The sequence below is a fragment of the Bidens hawaiensis genome, unplaced genomic scaffold, assembly GCF_021521415.1.
Source record: "Bidens hawaiensis isolate Kalapana, Puna unplaced genomic scaffold, B.hawaiensis_p1.1 tig00018669_1, whole genome shotgun sequence".
NCBI classification, from domain to species: domain Eukaryota; kingdom Viridiplantae; phylum Streptophyta; class Magnoliopsida; order Asterales; family Asteraceae; genus Bidens; species Bidens hawaiensis.
The window spans coordinates 131,617-147,290 of record NW_027492830.1 but is presented as its reverse complement, the minus strand read 5'-3'; the positions used below and the strand labels follow the sequence as shown (position 1 = coordinate 147,290).

Here is a 15,674-nt window from a genome sequence, read left to right as displayed (position 1 = left end):
ACAATGATTATTAATGAACAAATTCAATGATTATTAATAAAAAAAATCAATGATTTTATAATACCTTGATAGGCAAATAAGAAGGATCAAAACGACTTTCTTGCACTTAGTAGTTTAACCCTTGGAAAACCTTGTCTTCTTCATCAAACTCAACTTAATACGTAGTATTTGTTTAAAAATATTTAGTGACCATTATAGAATATTTGAAAAGTTGTAGTTCAGAAAGCAAAACAAAATGTAGATATGCTGATATTGAATACCTTTCACTCGAGTTTATTCAGCTTATAGGTTCCACCATAACAACACTGAGTCAAGCAACTAAACATTGTTTCTTCCTAATATTTTCGACATGTATTTGATGCCAAAAAAGTGGAAGACAAAACTACATTGTGCTCACTTAACTAAACATTGTTTCTTCCTAATATTTTCGAGCTACTCATGCTCAAATCTTCTTTAAGATAAGCTCAAGCTATGATGGTCGAGACTCAATACTAGTTGCTAAGAACAATACATGTATTTAAATTTCTTGATACTAGAATAATCATTATTCGTTGATGACCTTGCAGAACTGCTTTGATCAGTGCTGCTCATCTGGAATTTGATTTAACTTTGGTGATATTTACACCAAAATATGTCAAATAAAAAAGAACATAACGCCGTTGCCGGGGATCGAACCCGGGTCACCAGCGTGACAGGCAGGAATACTTACCACTATACTACAACGACCTCGTTATCAAGTTTACCCTTTTTGGTCTAATGTAATTAGTATTATCTTAATTGCACAAGCTGTTTAAAGTCACATTCAAGTGTGTAGTAAATACTTGACCATCTGTAATAAGGTATAGAAATCCATTTGAGATTGGCCAAAGGGCCACAAAGTATTTGGGCTGCCTATCTGTCTATGAAGAATTTTTGAAAAAATTATTAAGAGTTGGACATATTTCTGAGTATTAAAGAGTTAGTAATTAAGTTTACACCCATACTAACGTCTTTTCTTTTATAGTTATAAACCTTCAACGTGTTGTTTTGGACTATTTCACTAGTCACTCAGGTCTTCTTCGTGTAGTTCGGGTTAAGGATTTCTGACTCGAATGGCACTTTTCATATGAGTTCTTATTCTTCTGTAGTTTATGATGTTGCTCATTGTCATGGTTAGGAGAAAATCGTTGTTGGTAACAGCATGTTGCTCATATTGGTCATGTTTTACTTTGTTTGTCACAATGCACTGTTCTTAGAAATGTTCTTGTTGCGCTTGGATTAGCCAAAATTGTTATTTTACTCAAAAGCCTACAAAAGTGCAATGCCACCTTTTTGTTTTTGGTTAATCGTTTTTAGTGATCTTAGTCATGGGTGGGCTTCGGTTAATTCAGTAAAATTTTAAAATATTCAGCTAAAATAAATATCATAAGTCTCATTATCATCCTTTAGCTAATGGGCCAAAAGAACATACCCAAACCAATATTTCAATGACAATGGTCAACCAATGAGCGAAAAACGTCATCTAGATTCTGCGTTACACACCATCAGACAAAACGATTAGAATATGTTCATCCACAAATTCAATTATAATTATGTAAAGACGTAAAGTAGAGGAGGGCAATTTCTATAGGAGTTGTGCTTTTATCTAACGGATAAAATCAATTAAGTTCTAGCGAGTCAGCGTGTACACTTAATGCATAAAAATCTACAAGATGAATTTAATTTGAGACAATATAATGTGATTGTTGGCAATCATATGACCCGTTAGTTATAACTAAAGAAAGACGAACGGTGTTCCAAACCCAACCAACCCTTTCTCATGGTCAGTTATTGGAGCTCCTTCAGATGTTGTAGTGAAGCCTGGACCAGCATCGAGCTCTACGGTCTGCATTAACATTAAGAAACAAATACAAAACTAGATTACCCTTTGACTTTTATAGTCAAACAAACATATACAATCCTGAATAGCAAAGTTATTTCCACCTAATCCCTGCTCAGTGTTTGCATTAAGAATAGAAACAAAAACTATTGAAATATATAATATGTATTATTTTTTTTACTTTTATAGTCAAACAATCAACAAAAAAAATAACATGATATGTTGTTAGGATTTTTACTTTATATATGTAATTCGTTTAGGGCTTATGCATTTTGCAGCCATAACTTAAATTACCTTCATAACTGAAATAGATGTGACAATGATCATATATTATATTACAAGAAATGTTACATCAAGGGTTTATTTTCATGCCTATTACTAATTCTGGTTTGAGAAAGCATGTTTGGTTTGTGTATTTTTTATTAACCGGAGCTTTTCTACACACATTTTAGTTTGTGTTTTTGTTAGGCTTTAACTTCTTTGTCACTGGGCAATTACATAACTATTGCAATCTGATTTTAGTTCATATCTTCTTGATTGCCTCTTGAAGCAATTTATTATTGTTAAGGAGGGCGGAAACACTTGTGCCAATTCATGAATTTTTTAACTTCTTCGAGTATGAAGTTTTAGATCTCCCTTCAAGAGGACTTGTGGAAACATGTACTTTACTATAATGCATATTTTAAAATCTATCTTTTTCAAAAAAAAATGAGTGAAATTCAAGCCCATTATGTTAGGGGGTATTTAGGTAATTTACACTCATCTCAACTATAAGTTTTTGTCGTCCAGGACAAATTCAATTCTCATTGACTGTGTTTCTTGCAGCTGCTATACAGTGCTTGATCTCTACAAAGCCTATGACTATTCATTTGCTTCATAGATCACATTCAAGAACGTCATGTAATTACTACCTTTAGTTCTCTCACTTTTATTGGAGTTGGATTGTTGTTTTCATTGATTTCTCTTTTTATTCTGTATCTTTCTTTTAAATTAGATTGTGCAAAAAGTTGGTGCCTAATGTGTGAAGTTGAACACTGTGACAGGATGTTAAAGTGGTGGTCATAGTCTATTAGCAGCATTCTTTTGCGTATCCCATGTGTTATTTGCCAAATTTGTGACGCTTATGGATTTTTTAAGGTAATCAATGCTTTTAAACAGCAAGTATATATCCGTTTTTGTGATTTACCAGTTATACTCTACAATCTTTCTTTTAGTAATTGAAAGATCCGTCTAACTAAAGGGTACTGCTAAATTTTGACGGTATATTGTATACATTTACCTGGAATCGTTTTAAATCAAAACAGGTGCATATTTGCATGAACTCTAAAGTTATGATATATTGTTGACTAAATACATTTCTTTATTTTATATATATTGGATGTCATAATCTACTACTAGAAGGCATATGTACCATACGAAACTGGTTGGTGTTCTGTGTTCATGTAGATGATTAGATATATTTTGATAATGAGATTTCTTATGCGTATATTATGCATGCCACATATGTATATCTAAAATCCTAGGTTAGTTATATATATTTTTTAAATTATTATTTTTAATCAAGTGAATAATTTGTGTTCCTTTGTGTTAAATATGCAGGAGTGGCAGGCTTCACGAATTAAACTTCATCTGATATGACTCTAAGGGTTGCTTGATTTGCAGGTTTGACTTTTATAATAGCTTAACAGTTGGCATTTGCTCGCATTTCTCACAAAATTGTCCTTATTCGCCATGATTATACTATTTTTTTTAATTAGTACAACTGTAAACAATTACAACTTTAAACAATGTAGGCTTGTTAACGAACCAAAGTTTGAGTGAACCGTTTTGCTTTAATAGATGAACGAACATGAACAAAGCTCTTTTTTCATTTAGTTAAATACACGAATGGGTGTAATGTGGCATTAGTTGCATTTCTTAAAAAAAATAAAGAAAAGTAATGTTATTTTTTTTTATAGTTATTATAATTATTTACATATCTTCTAGAACCAAAAATTTACTTTAATATTTGATACGTTGCTGTTTAGGGAAAAATAAATTACTTGATAGTGGATTCAGGACAGGAGAGCTAAGTTGAGGGAACCGCTATATATTTTAGATGATAATGATAGCAATGGTTAAAGCTTAAGGAAACTGGTCAACTTTTATCAATACATCAGGTTAAAGAAATGGAATTCAGTTTATCTTTTGGAGATTAATGTATGTTAGTTTGTAACCAAAACCAACGTTCATTGTTGCTTACTCAGGTGACCAAGTAACTTCATGGCCCTTGTGTATTTGAAGTTAATTATGATAAAACTCTATTAGTAGCTCTAAGTATTTTAATTCTTTTTGTTCATCCTGTCACAATGTTTAGTTTTTATGTTTTGGACAATGTATGTGTGGAAGATGTGATGTTAAATTTTGATTCTTTTTGTTCATCTTGCCACAATGTTAAGTTTTTATGTTGTGGACAATGTATGTATGGAAGATGTGATGTTAATATATTGGATCTGGGGAAGTAAATGATTTGAACATCTATGTATAGTTATCGTCTTTTGGTCATTTACATCTTTTATAAGTTCTTAGTTCTTTATCAATCGATGCAGCCCCCATTCTTATTTATAATGAATGAATTGTGTGCAACATATCATTGTTAACATTTCAAAAATTTAACCATCCGGTGGCCTTCTAACTGATGGGCACATTCCTTTGGGACATCAATCTGAAAATTGATATATTATTTGACATCAATAGTTATTGTTTGACATCACACTTACCACTTCTATGGCTTTGTTTTTTATAGTGTTCAATGTTCCATGCAACATCTTAATAAATGAATTTGGTTAAGGAACTTGCTAAGATATTGAAAAAACATTATTTTAAGTTTAGCTATTTTGTAAGCAGTCCCGTGTAATACACGGGTTTATAACCTAGTAAACAAATATATGAAACTGCAACAAAGAAAATAAATTCATGCTCGCGTTAGTAGCAAAGGTTATACAATGAGTAATGTTGATATCACAGAAAATCCATCTAAGCTAAGTTACTTTCAAAGATAGGCAATGAAATTTGATGGATTTAATTTTTTATAATCGTTTCTCATCTCTCTTCATGCACATACAAAAGTTATTTACATTCTACATGCATACAAAAGTCTGAACATCAAGATTGCATTAACTCCTCTCTCTATCAAAAACTACATTAACTTCAATTCTTCATAAACGCATGCACCTGCATCCCCTCAATACTCTCGAGTCTCGACATCAACCCGCACACAATAAGCAACACTACACCTAACCGTCGTTAGGTGATGATATGATTTGCCAATCATTTCCTAAATCCAAAGATAGAAAATGATAGCCTGGTGATGCATGGTTACTCTGCCTTGGTGTTTCATAAGGCTTTGGCTGCACGCGCTGTGATGAACCAGAAGCGGTTGTGTTTGAGGAATCAACTTCTTCTTTCTTGGGAAAACGACCACCGGTACCCCTTGGCCTGTTCTTTGCATGTAGATGGCGTGACTCATGAATATACGGCTGTATATAAAAAGTTAAAAACCAACATAACATGTTATTTGCCATTTTACACAAACAAATTCATCTTTATATAATAAAGTCATAATTCACCTTCCGGGTTTTTATTAACTTCTTTTCATTCTCTGCTTTTGCGCGCGATGCCCTTCGCCTCAGGATCGCATCGTATTGCTTGGGATTTACATAAACAGGCCCTGGGCCCGTTTCAGTTGCCAAGAGGATCCTTGGTGGCACACCCATAGATTGAGGCTGAATCTGTTAAGAAAGTCAAAATAAGTCCATACAGTGAGAGTGATGATCTTTGAAGATATACAAACATATATAGATAGATGAAATCGTGTATCTTACCATAGGTGGGCTGACGTAAGCTCCCATCATTCCACCATAACACGGATATGGAGCACACCCCTGTACAAGTCAAAGCAATCAAGAACTTTGAAGAGACTCAAGAATCCAAACAAAATATATGTGAACCCAAATTGACCCATAATTAATACCTTTTAAATGATCCGTTCTGGCTCGAAACAGAAGTAATACTTTTTTTAATGACCCGTTTTGACATGAGCCAAAGCAATACCTTTTTAAAAGGACCCGTTTTGACCCGAACCCAATCCGGCATGTTATCCAACCGTCACGCCTGTTTTGCCACTCATAATATATAACCAACCATAAGGTGTAAGAAACTTACAAGGTTATGCCCAAAAAATTCATTTTGTGGCGCCTGATTTAAAAGTCCACAGTTCACCGGAGGCGTGTTTGGTAGTGCATGCTGTTGTTGCTGCTGCTGATAACATGCATTAAAGTACTGTTGCTGTCCATATAAATCTAACCTCAAAAGATGGAGTTCATCATCATCATCAGTATTACAACAATAAAAACATATATATGTCCCTATAATTTACTTAACTAATTCATCCTAACAGATATTATCATAAGTACCTGGTGTCAAAGATGGATCATTTAGAGTTCTTTGGCTTAAAACATGATCTTCTTCATTTAAAGGAAAAGCAGACAGTGAATGGTCCGGAGAAGAGGAACCGAATGAAGATGACATGATGTTTGTGTAAGACATATTATGCAAAAGAAAGATGTGCCTGCATGCAACAAAATATAAACAAATAATCAATTTCATAAGATGAAAGTACAATGCATGCTTAAGTACAATAATAATATTATTAATTATCACACAATTACATATTCATCCATAAACGAACTCTGTGACTTAAATTCGTCATTCGAATTAACAAATCCACAATTACGATTATCAAGTGAAATATTGAAACCTTTAATTGAGAAGCAAAGAAGTTTAAACTCATGAGTATGGTTTTAACTTTTATAAGAAATTAAGAAAATTATAAATACCGTAGAAAATGGTGAAGACGCTTGAATTAATCGTAGGAAATTATTTGCATGTAGTTAATCATGAGCAAAGGCAGCAACAATTTATGGAAGTATTTGATCAGAAGCATAAAACCACGTTGTTTCCATATCTGGTTACTTCTATTTATTACGTGTTCTTTCATCATATTTTATTTTTCTAACCCTAATATTATTTTAACTATTAACCTATTTGGTGAGTAATTTTTTTTTCATTTTTTTATTTTTTTGGCTGAATCTTTTTTACTTTAATTTATGCTAAAATTTTTTTATCTTTTATTTTGTGGTTGGATTTTTTACCTTTTATTTTATGGTTAAATTTTTTATCCCTTATTCATGGTTAAATTTTTTATTGCTTGTTTTATGGTTAATTTTTTTATTGCTTATTTATCAATGTTTTCAGACCCGGCCCAGGCGTCGACCCGGACGTCTTACCGGGTCAAAGGTCGGACCGACCCGGGAGTACGGACCGGTGTTTGACCCGGATGACGTCATAAATAATTTAAATATATATATATATATTTATATATAAAATTCATATACATATAAAAATTAATAGTAACAAAAAATAATAATAATAACAAACTTTAATGTTTATTTATGTTTCATACATTGTTTTTAGAATATATATGATATATATTTTATCAACAAAGACATCAATGAAGCTTGGTTGGTTGACTCATGGGTAATTATTAAAGCTTCTATCTAGAAAATAACCCAAGTTTGAATCCCACCATACACATTTCATTTTAGATTTAATAAAAAATGGGTTTTACCGGTCGACCCGCCGGGTCACCGGGTCCGGGCCACCCGCCAAACCCGGCCGGGTTTTTCGAAAACGGGTCAAATGACTCACCCAGCCCGGTTATGTTAAATTTTTATATGCTTATTTTATGGTTAAATTTTTTATTGCTTATTTCATTAATTTGGTACAAAAATATAATTTGCTTTAAGTGTAAAAAGTGGTGTAGATGTTGAAACGTAAAAATTTGTAAAGATGTTTATATAAATTGAGAGAAATGAGTTTTTTTGATTGATTAGTAAAAATCTAATGTGATAACTAACAAGGACACCTTTGTATATGTTATAATCTTAAGCAATTTGAAGTGAACAATATGGACTAAAAAAGTCAAATCTTTCAAAAATGAACCAGGGCTTTGTCTATTTTGACTACAAAAGTCAAATCTTTCAAAATTAAACCATAATCTGACTTTGGTCAATTGCGACTAAACGGTCAAAAATTAATACATGGAACATTTTACCCCTGGTTTGGACTCTTTATAGCCCATTTGGACAATGGGGGTGAGCTCACTTTAATATAAACGGAATAAGGAGATGAAGATACGGTAAAATGGAGTGTCATCATACTATATTTTTCTGAATCCTATACGTCTCTGTTTGTCATACATATTGGTCAAAAATGTTTTGGTCCGTTTTTACGGTAAGCGTGTTTAAGAGAACTTTTAACTTATTTTTAGTAAAGAATCTACTTAAAAAGGCAGCTTTTTCTAAATGAAACTTACATGCTTTTCAAACATGTACTTAATGCTTTTCAAACGTTGTGTAATCGTTGATTTCATTCCATTGACCAATCAAACATCCATTTTTTTCATTCCATCATAATGATCTATTCCATTCCACTTGTCATTCATGTATAACAAACGCTACCTTAGAGTGTTGCACCACATTACTTGTTTAAAGCCTACCTTTAATCTTTCTGATTTTGAGAGAAATTTAAATTCAATTTTTACCGTTCGCGGCTAGGTGGTCGTTTTTCCCAACAAATCTTACATGCTGCTTGTCAAACATGTGCTTCATGGCATTTAATGCATCTTTTATTGTTAGCTTCATGACCTCTAGGGGGCTGAAAACTGTTACAGATTTTAACCAACATAGAACACACGAATAAGCGAGTCAATATGGATGAAAAACATGGAGAAGTGGCAAAACTTAAACAAGTGGCTCGGTAACGGGCCAAAACAAATCGAATTGGTTGGACTGGAACACTCTCTTATTTTATTACTTCATTGGATAGAGTGGTTTGAAAGCTATAATGCTTTATAACACGCATTGGGCGTCTAGCCGTCTACCAATCCCCAAGTCCCCCTTCAACTAATCCATTATCAAATAATCAAAACTATCATCTCTAGAAACAGGGTGCAAATTTGTATATTATAGCATTATATCCAAACAAAAAATTACCTTAAAAAACTGTCCAGATAAAAAGAAACAAATAGCTTGTAATACACATCAACTGTGGATGCAGGTAGCGCCCGAAGACTAAAATGCAATGGTTCTCCAGAAGGTTCATGTATTGGCAAATAACCAAATAACTAAAACGGATAGCTATGTCATGCAGGATTATTTATAACTATGAGCAGTTATTTAAATATTTTTTTCAAACTAGTCTCCAGGTTGATAAGGGAACTGTAAGTTGGCTCAACCCGTTATGTCTAACACTTAAAACTTGACCGTTTTGACATGTTGCTCAACCCATTCCAGCACACCCATTCAACCGTCTCTATCACAAACACAAAGCAAGATATGGAAGTATTCATAGTACAAAAGTAGGAAACCACAGTGTTTCTATATACCTACGCGTGATTTTTTCTGTTTACAACGTGGAAACACCTGATATCATGTCTGTTTTATGATTATTTTTTTTTAATTTTTATACTATGTTATACTTTGTTTTATTGTTAGACTTTTATTTTTATTTTTGTAGTTGGATTTTTTACTTTTTATTTTATTTATGGTTAAATTATTTATTGCTTATTTATGGCTTAATTTTTATTTGCTTATTTTATGGTTAATTTTATATTGCATATTTCATTTAGGCATAACATAATTTGATGAAGTGTGAAAAATGGTGTAGTTGTGGAAATTTAAGAATTTGTAAACATGTTTGTAGAAACTGAGAGAAAACGAGTGTTTTTTAATGATTAGAGAAATCTAATGTGATGACTAACCGAACACATTTGTATATGTTTTAATGAATCCTTAGCAACATGGAGTGAACAATGTGGACTATAGTCATGATTTCTCAAGCTTTATATTACCAATAAGACAATATATATTATAGAAAATATAGAAGGGCTTATGCTACTAATGAAGTTAAAGCTAATAGGAACATAGGAGTCAAATGGAGTCTCTATTGTTCAGGTTAATAAGTTTGGCAGTTTATCCGAGTCCAAGATGTATAGTCATTAATTTCTTCCCATAAACTTGATTTTTTTTAGAGTGGAAACCACATTACTTGTTTAAAGTCCACCTTAAATCTTTATAATTTTGAGAGAACTTTTAATTTATTTTTTGTAAAGAATTTTGCACCAAGCTTGGGTACATCAATTGGAATATGACTGTGATCAATTTTTAACTAAAAAAGTAAAACCTTTCAAATTGAGCCATATACTGACTTTGGTCTAAAATGACTTAAAAAGTCAAATCTTTCAAAACTGAACAATAATCAGACTAAGTCAATTTTGACTAAAAAGTCAAACCTTTCAAAAAAACCACATAATCTGACTTTGGTCTTTTATGACTAAATTAGTCAAACCTTTCAAAATTAATACCTGGACCATTTTACCCCTGGTACAAAGCAAATATGACAAGCACAATAAAAAATATAACTAAATCATAGATGATTCAGACTATAACACACTTGGTTCAAAAGCATACATTCAAAATACTTAGCTCATTCAAAATAGAACTAGAAACATAGTCTCCAACATAAAACAAAGCCATTCAATTTGCTGCAGATGATGATGTTGCTGCTTGTTTTTGACCTGTGCAAGTGTTCTTGCTGTGACCTTTTTCTATCATTATATAGTAAGTTGCTGCCTCTTTGACAATAAACTTCAACACATTACTCGTATGAAAGGGTTTTTAACATGCATCCATGATTAAGGTGAGAAATTATTTAATTATGATAATATGTAACTTACATAGAAAGTAGCTATCTAAGATAAGAACATATAAAAGACCATCTATAATGAATAACCATCAACGTTGTTTTGAGAAAATAAGAAAGTGAACCAGAAATACCCAATTGAAAGAGGAATGTAAGCGTTTGGATTTTGGTTAACCAGTTTTTCTTAATTTGGTTATTTTCTCGGTTATGGGTCGGTTTTGGTTAACTCAGTAAACTTTTAAAATATTCAGCTAAAATAAATAGCATACTTCTCATTATCATCCTTTAGCTAACGGGCCAAAAGAACATACCCAACCAATGAGCCGAAAAGGCCATCTAGATTCTGCATTCAGAAGTTCCCATTGCTAAGTGCTAACTACAATACATACCATCAGACAAAACAATTATAATTATGTAAAGTAGAGGGGGGCCATTTCTATCGGATTTGTACTTTCATTTAATAGATAAAATCAAATAAGATATTAACTTTTTGACTTTTATTGTCAAACAATCAACCAAAAGGCTAAACAAGATAACTCTTTGGAAAAGAAGGCGGTAGTTATCACAGTGCATACAAAAGTTATTCACATTCTACATACATACAAAATTTTGAAAATTAAGATCGATTACATTAATTCCTCTCTCTCTCTCTATCTAAAACAACATTAACTTCAATTCTTCATAAACACATGCATCTGAATCCTCTCAATACTCACCCGCGCACAATAAACAACACTACACCAATCCCTGGTTAGGTGATGATATGTTTAGATATTCATCTCCTAAATTCAAAGATAGAAAATGATAGCTTGGTGATTCATGGTTGCTCTGCCTTGGTGTTTCAAAAGGCTTTGGCTGCACGCGCTGTGAAGAACTTGAAGCGGCTGTGTTTGAGGAATCAACTTCATCTTTCTTGGAAAAACGACCACCAGTACCCCTTGGCCTGTTCTTTGCATGTAGATGGCGTGACTGGTGAATATACGGCTGTATATAAAAGGTTAAAAACCAACATAACATGTTATTTACTGTTTTACACAAACAAACAAATTCATCTTTATATAATAAAGTCATAATTCACCTTCCGGATTTTTATTAACTTCTTTTCATTCCCCGCTTTTGCGCGCGATGCCCTTCGCCTCAGGATCGCATCGTATTGTTTGGCGTTTACAAAAACAGGCTCTGGGCCCGTTTCAGGTGCCAAGAGTATCCTTGGTGGCACATCCATAGATTGAGGCTGAATCTGTTAAGACAGCCAAAATAAGTCCATACAGTGAGAGGATGATCTTTGAAGATATACAAACATATATAGATAGATGAAAGCGTGTATCTTACCATAGGTGGCCCGTAAGCTCCCATCATTCCACCATAGCATGAATTTGGAGCACACCCCTGTACAAGTCAACGCAATCAAGAACTTCGAAGAGACTCAAAAATCCAAAGAAAATATATGTGAACCCAAATTGACCCGTTTTGACCTGAACCAAATAGATACTCTTTAAAAGTAACCCGTTTTGACCCATAATTAATACCTTCTAAATGACCCGTTCTGGCTCAAAACAGAATTAATACTTTTTTTAATGACCTGTTTTGACATGAGCCAAAGCAATATCTTTATAAAACGACCCGTTTTGACCCGAACCCAATCCGGCCCGTTACCCAACCGACCCGCCTGTTTTGCCACTGATAATATATAACCAACCATAAGGTTTAAGAAACTTACAATGTTATGCCCAAAATATTCAGGTTGTGGCGCCTGATTTAAAAATCCACAATTCACCGGAGTCGTGTTTGGTAGTGCATGCTGTTGTTTCTGCTGATAACATGCATTAAAGTACTGTTGTTGTCCATATAGATCTAACCTCAAAAGATGGAGTTCATCATTATTAGTATAATTACAACATCACAAACATATAACCGTAAAATTTACTTAACTAATTCATCCTAACAGATATATTATCATAAGCACCTGGTGTAAAAGATGGATCATTTACTGTTCTTTGGCTTAAAACATGATCTTCTTCATTGAGAGGAAAAGCAGACCGTGAATGGTCCTGAGAAGAGGAACCGAATGAAGATGACATGTTGTTTGTGTAAGACATATTATATATGCAACAGAAAGATGTACCTGCATATGCAACAATATATAATCAATATTATAAGATGAAAGTACAATGCACGCATAAGTAGAATAATATTAACATATTATGAGTGTTTTGAACCAAAAACTCCAACTAATAGCAGATTATCAATAATTAATCACACTATAACATATTCATGCATGAAGGATATCCATGTCAAACTAAACAAATTAGAAATCATCCACAATTACTAATTAATTACGATTAACAAGTGATTAGTAAGAAGATGCAACTTATGAAATTTGCATCAAATATTGAAACCTTTAATTAAGCAGAAAATAAGTTTAAACTGAGTACCGGAGAGAATGGTGAAGACGCAAGAATTAATCGGATGAAATTATTTGCATGTAATTAATCCTGAGCAAACGCAGCAGACGCAATTTATGGAAGTATTTGATCAGAAGCAGAAAACCACGTTTCCATATCTACTACACGTGGCTACTTTACTTACTACGTGTTCTTCCATCATATTTTATTTTTCTAACCCTAATATTATTTTAACTATTAACTTATTTAATGAGTAATTTTTTTCATTTTTTTAACATTTTTGGCTAAATCTTTTATACTTTAATTTATGCTCGGATTTTTTTATCTTTTATTATGTGGTTGGATTTTTTACCTTTTATTTTATGGTTAAATTTTTTATCACTTATTTATGGTTAAATTTTTTTATTGCTTATTTTATGGTTCAATTTTTTTTATTGCTTATTTATGTTTATATGCTTACTTTGTGGTTAACTTTTTTATTGCTTATTTATGGTTTGTTTATTTCATTATTATGGTACAAAAAATATAATTTGCTTTAAGTGTATAAAATGGTGTAGATGTTGAAATGTAAGGATTTGTAAACATGTTTATAAGAATTGAAAGAAATGAGTATTTTTGAATGATTAATTAAAATCTAATGTGATGACTAACCATGACATCTTTGTATATGTTTTAATCTTTAGCAATTTGAAGTGAACAATATGGACTAGAAAAGTCAAACCATTCAAAATTGAACCATACACTGACTTTGTCTATTTTGACTTAAAAACTCAAATATTTCAAACAAAACACATAATCTGACTTTGGTCTTCTATGGCTAAAAAGGTCAAACCTTTCAAAACTAATACATGGACCATTATACCCCTGGTACAAAGCAAATATGACAAGCACATTATAATTGTTAAGGCACAAAGGAAATATAACTAGCATAGATTATTCAAATTACAAAACACTTGGGTTCAAAATACATAATGGCTGGTTTAAAAGTGTAGATTCAAAATACTTGCTCATTCAAAATGAACTTAAAACATAGTCTCCAATTTAACACAAAGCCATTTAATTAGTTGCGGATGATGATGTTGTTGTTTGTCTTTGACCCGTATTTTTTGCTGTGACCTTTTACTCCACATGTTCCACAAGTCATAATCTTCCCTTTCCTACTTAACTTTATGTTGCAAAGGGTCCGTAAGGATGTTTGTATGGACGGAGATGTTGAATATAACACAAGCAGATTCGACTATTTATCAAGAACAGATGTTGAATATATGCAGAATACAAAAGAAATATTGCTTCTTTTTGTCTGTTGCTTCTATACGTACAGTAAGCAAATAAAGAATAAAAGGCTTTAGATGGGCTGCACTTTTGCAAACAGTGGACGAAGACTTTTTGTTTGACGAACAAATAAACTTCAATATTATTAAGAAAACGACACACGAAAAACTTAATAAACCTATGTGAACCAAGGGTTTATATAACACCCTTAATTCGAGTCCTACTCGTATTCAAATACACAATTTGAATCTAACTCAAATAGGTTTTAGGATAAGACTAACTTAATAAAATAAGACAAACTTATTAATAAATAATAAACGAATTATTATTTAAATCTCCTCCAAGCCACTCCATGAGATTTACCGAACCGCCCTTAAATATCGCCTCGTTTAACAGGAGAGAAGATGAGTGTTTTTAAAGGATTATTAGAAATCTAATATGGTGGCTAATCGGGCGCATTTGTGAGTTTTTTTTAACCCTTACCAACGCGGAGTGAATAATATGCACTATAGCCATGATTTCACACGCTTTATGCTACCACTTACCAATAAAACAGAAAATGAGAGTCAAATAGAGTGATGTTTGTTGTGATAAAAGTGTGGGTGGATTATGAACCATTAAATAGACTATTGTTCAAGCTAATCAGATTTAGCAGTTTATATCCAAGATGTATTAGTCATTATTTCCTCCCAAAAACTCGATTTTTTTAGTCATCATTTTCCTCCCAAAAACTTTATTTTTTTAGAACTCTTATCTTTCTGATTACTTGTTTATAGTCCCAACTTTTTATAGCCCATTTGGACCATGGGGGTGAGTTCACTTGAAAATACATGGAATAAGGAAACAAAAATACGGTAAAAGGGTAGTCATCATTCTATATTTTCTGAGTCCTATAAATCTTTGTTTGTTCTTATATATTATTCGATTTGAAGCTAGAAGATCTCCTTAGTTTGTCATACATATTGGTCAAATGTTTTGGTCCATTTTTATATTTAACATAACATTTAATTTATATATAGTAAAGAAGTTACTTTAAAAGGCAGCATGTTCTAAATGAAGCTTACATGCTTTTGAAACATGTGCTTCATGACATTTACTGCATTTCGGTTTCAGCCTTCATTAGCTCCAGGGGGCTGCTGAGAATTGCAATTACAATCTGACCGTTTTGACCTGTTACTCAACCCATTCCAGCCCACCCATTCGACCATCTCTATCAAAAATTCAAAACAAGATACCCTGTAAAAAAATTAGCAATTATAAGGCTTGGAAAAAACAAGTTCAATAGAGATGGAAAAATTGGAGTTAAGTAAAGAAGATTGAGGTCAAAAGAAGTAAAT

At 32.4% G+C, this 15,674-nt stretch overlaps 1 long non-coding RNA gene and 1 other non-coding gene across 2 annotated transcripts; one reads left to right on the top strand and one right to left on the bottom strand.

The window, feature by feature from the left end:
• Positions 1-654: 654 nt before the first annotated feature.
• On the bottom strand, positions 655-726 carry TRNAD-GUC (transfer RNA aspartic acid (anticodon GUC)). The gene has a single exon. It is a non-coding gene; the product is annotated as a tRNA-Asp (tRNA).
• Positions 727-2,373: 1,647 nt separating this feature from the next.
• On the top strand, positions 2,374-4,411 carry LOC143556678 (uncharacterized). The gene is made up of 2 exons (XR_013139415.1): positions 2,374-2,995; positions 3,458-4,411. It is a non-coding gene; the product is annotated as an uncharacterized LOC143556678 (long non-coding RNA).
• Positions 4,412-15,674: the final 11,263 nt, after the last annotated feature.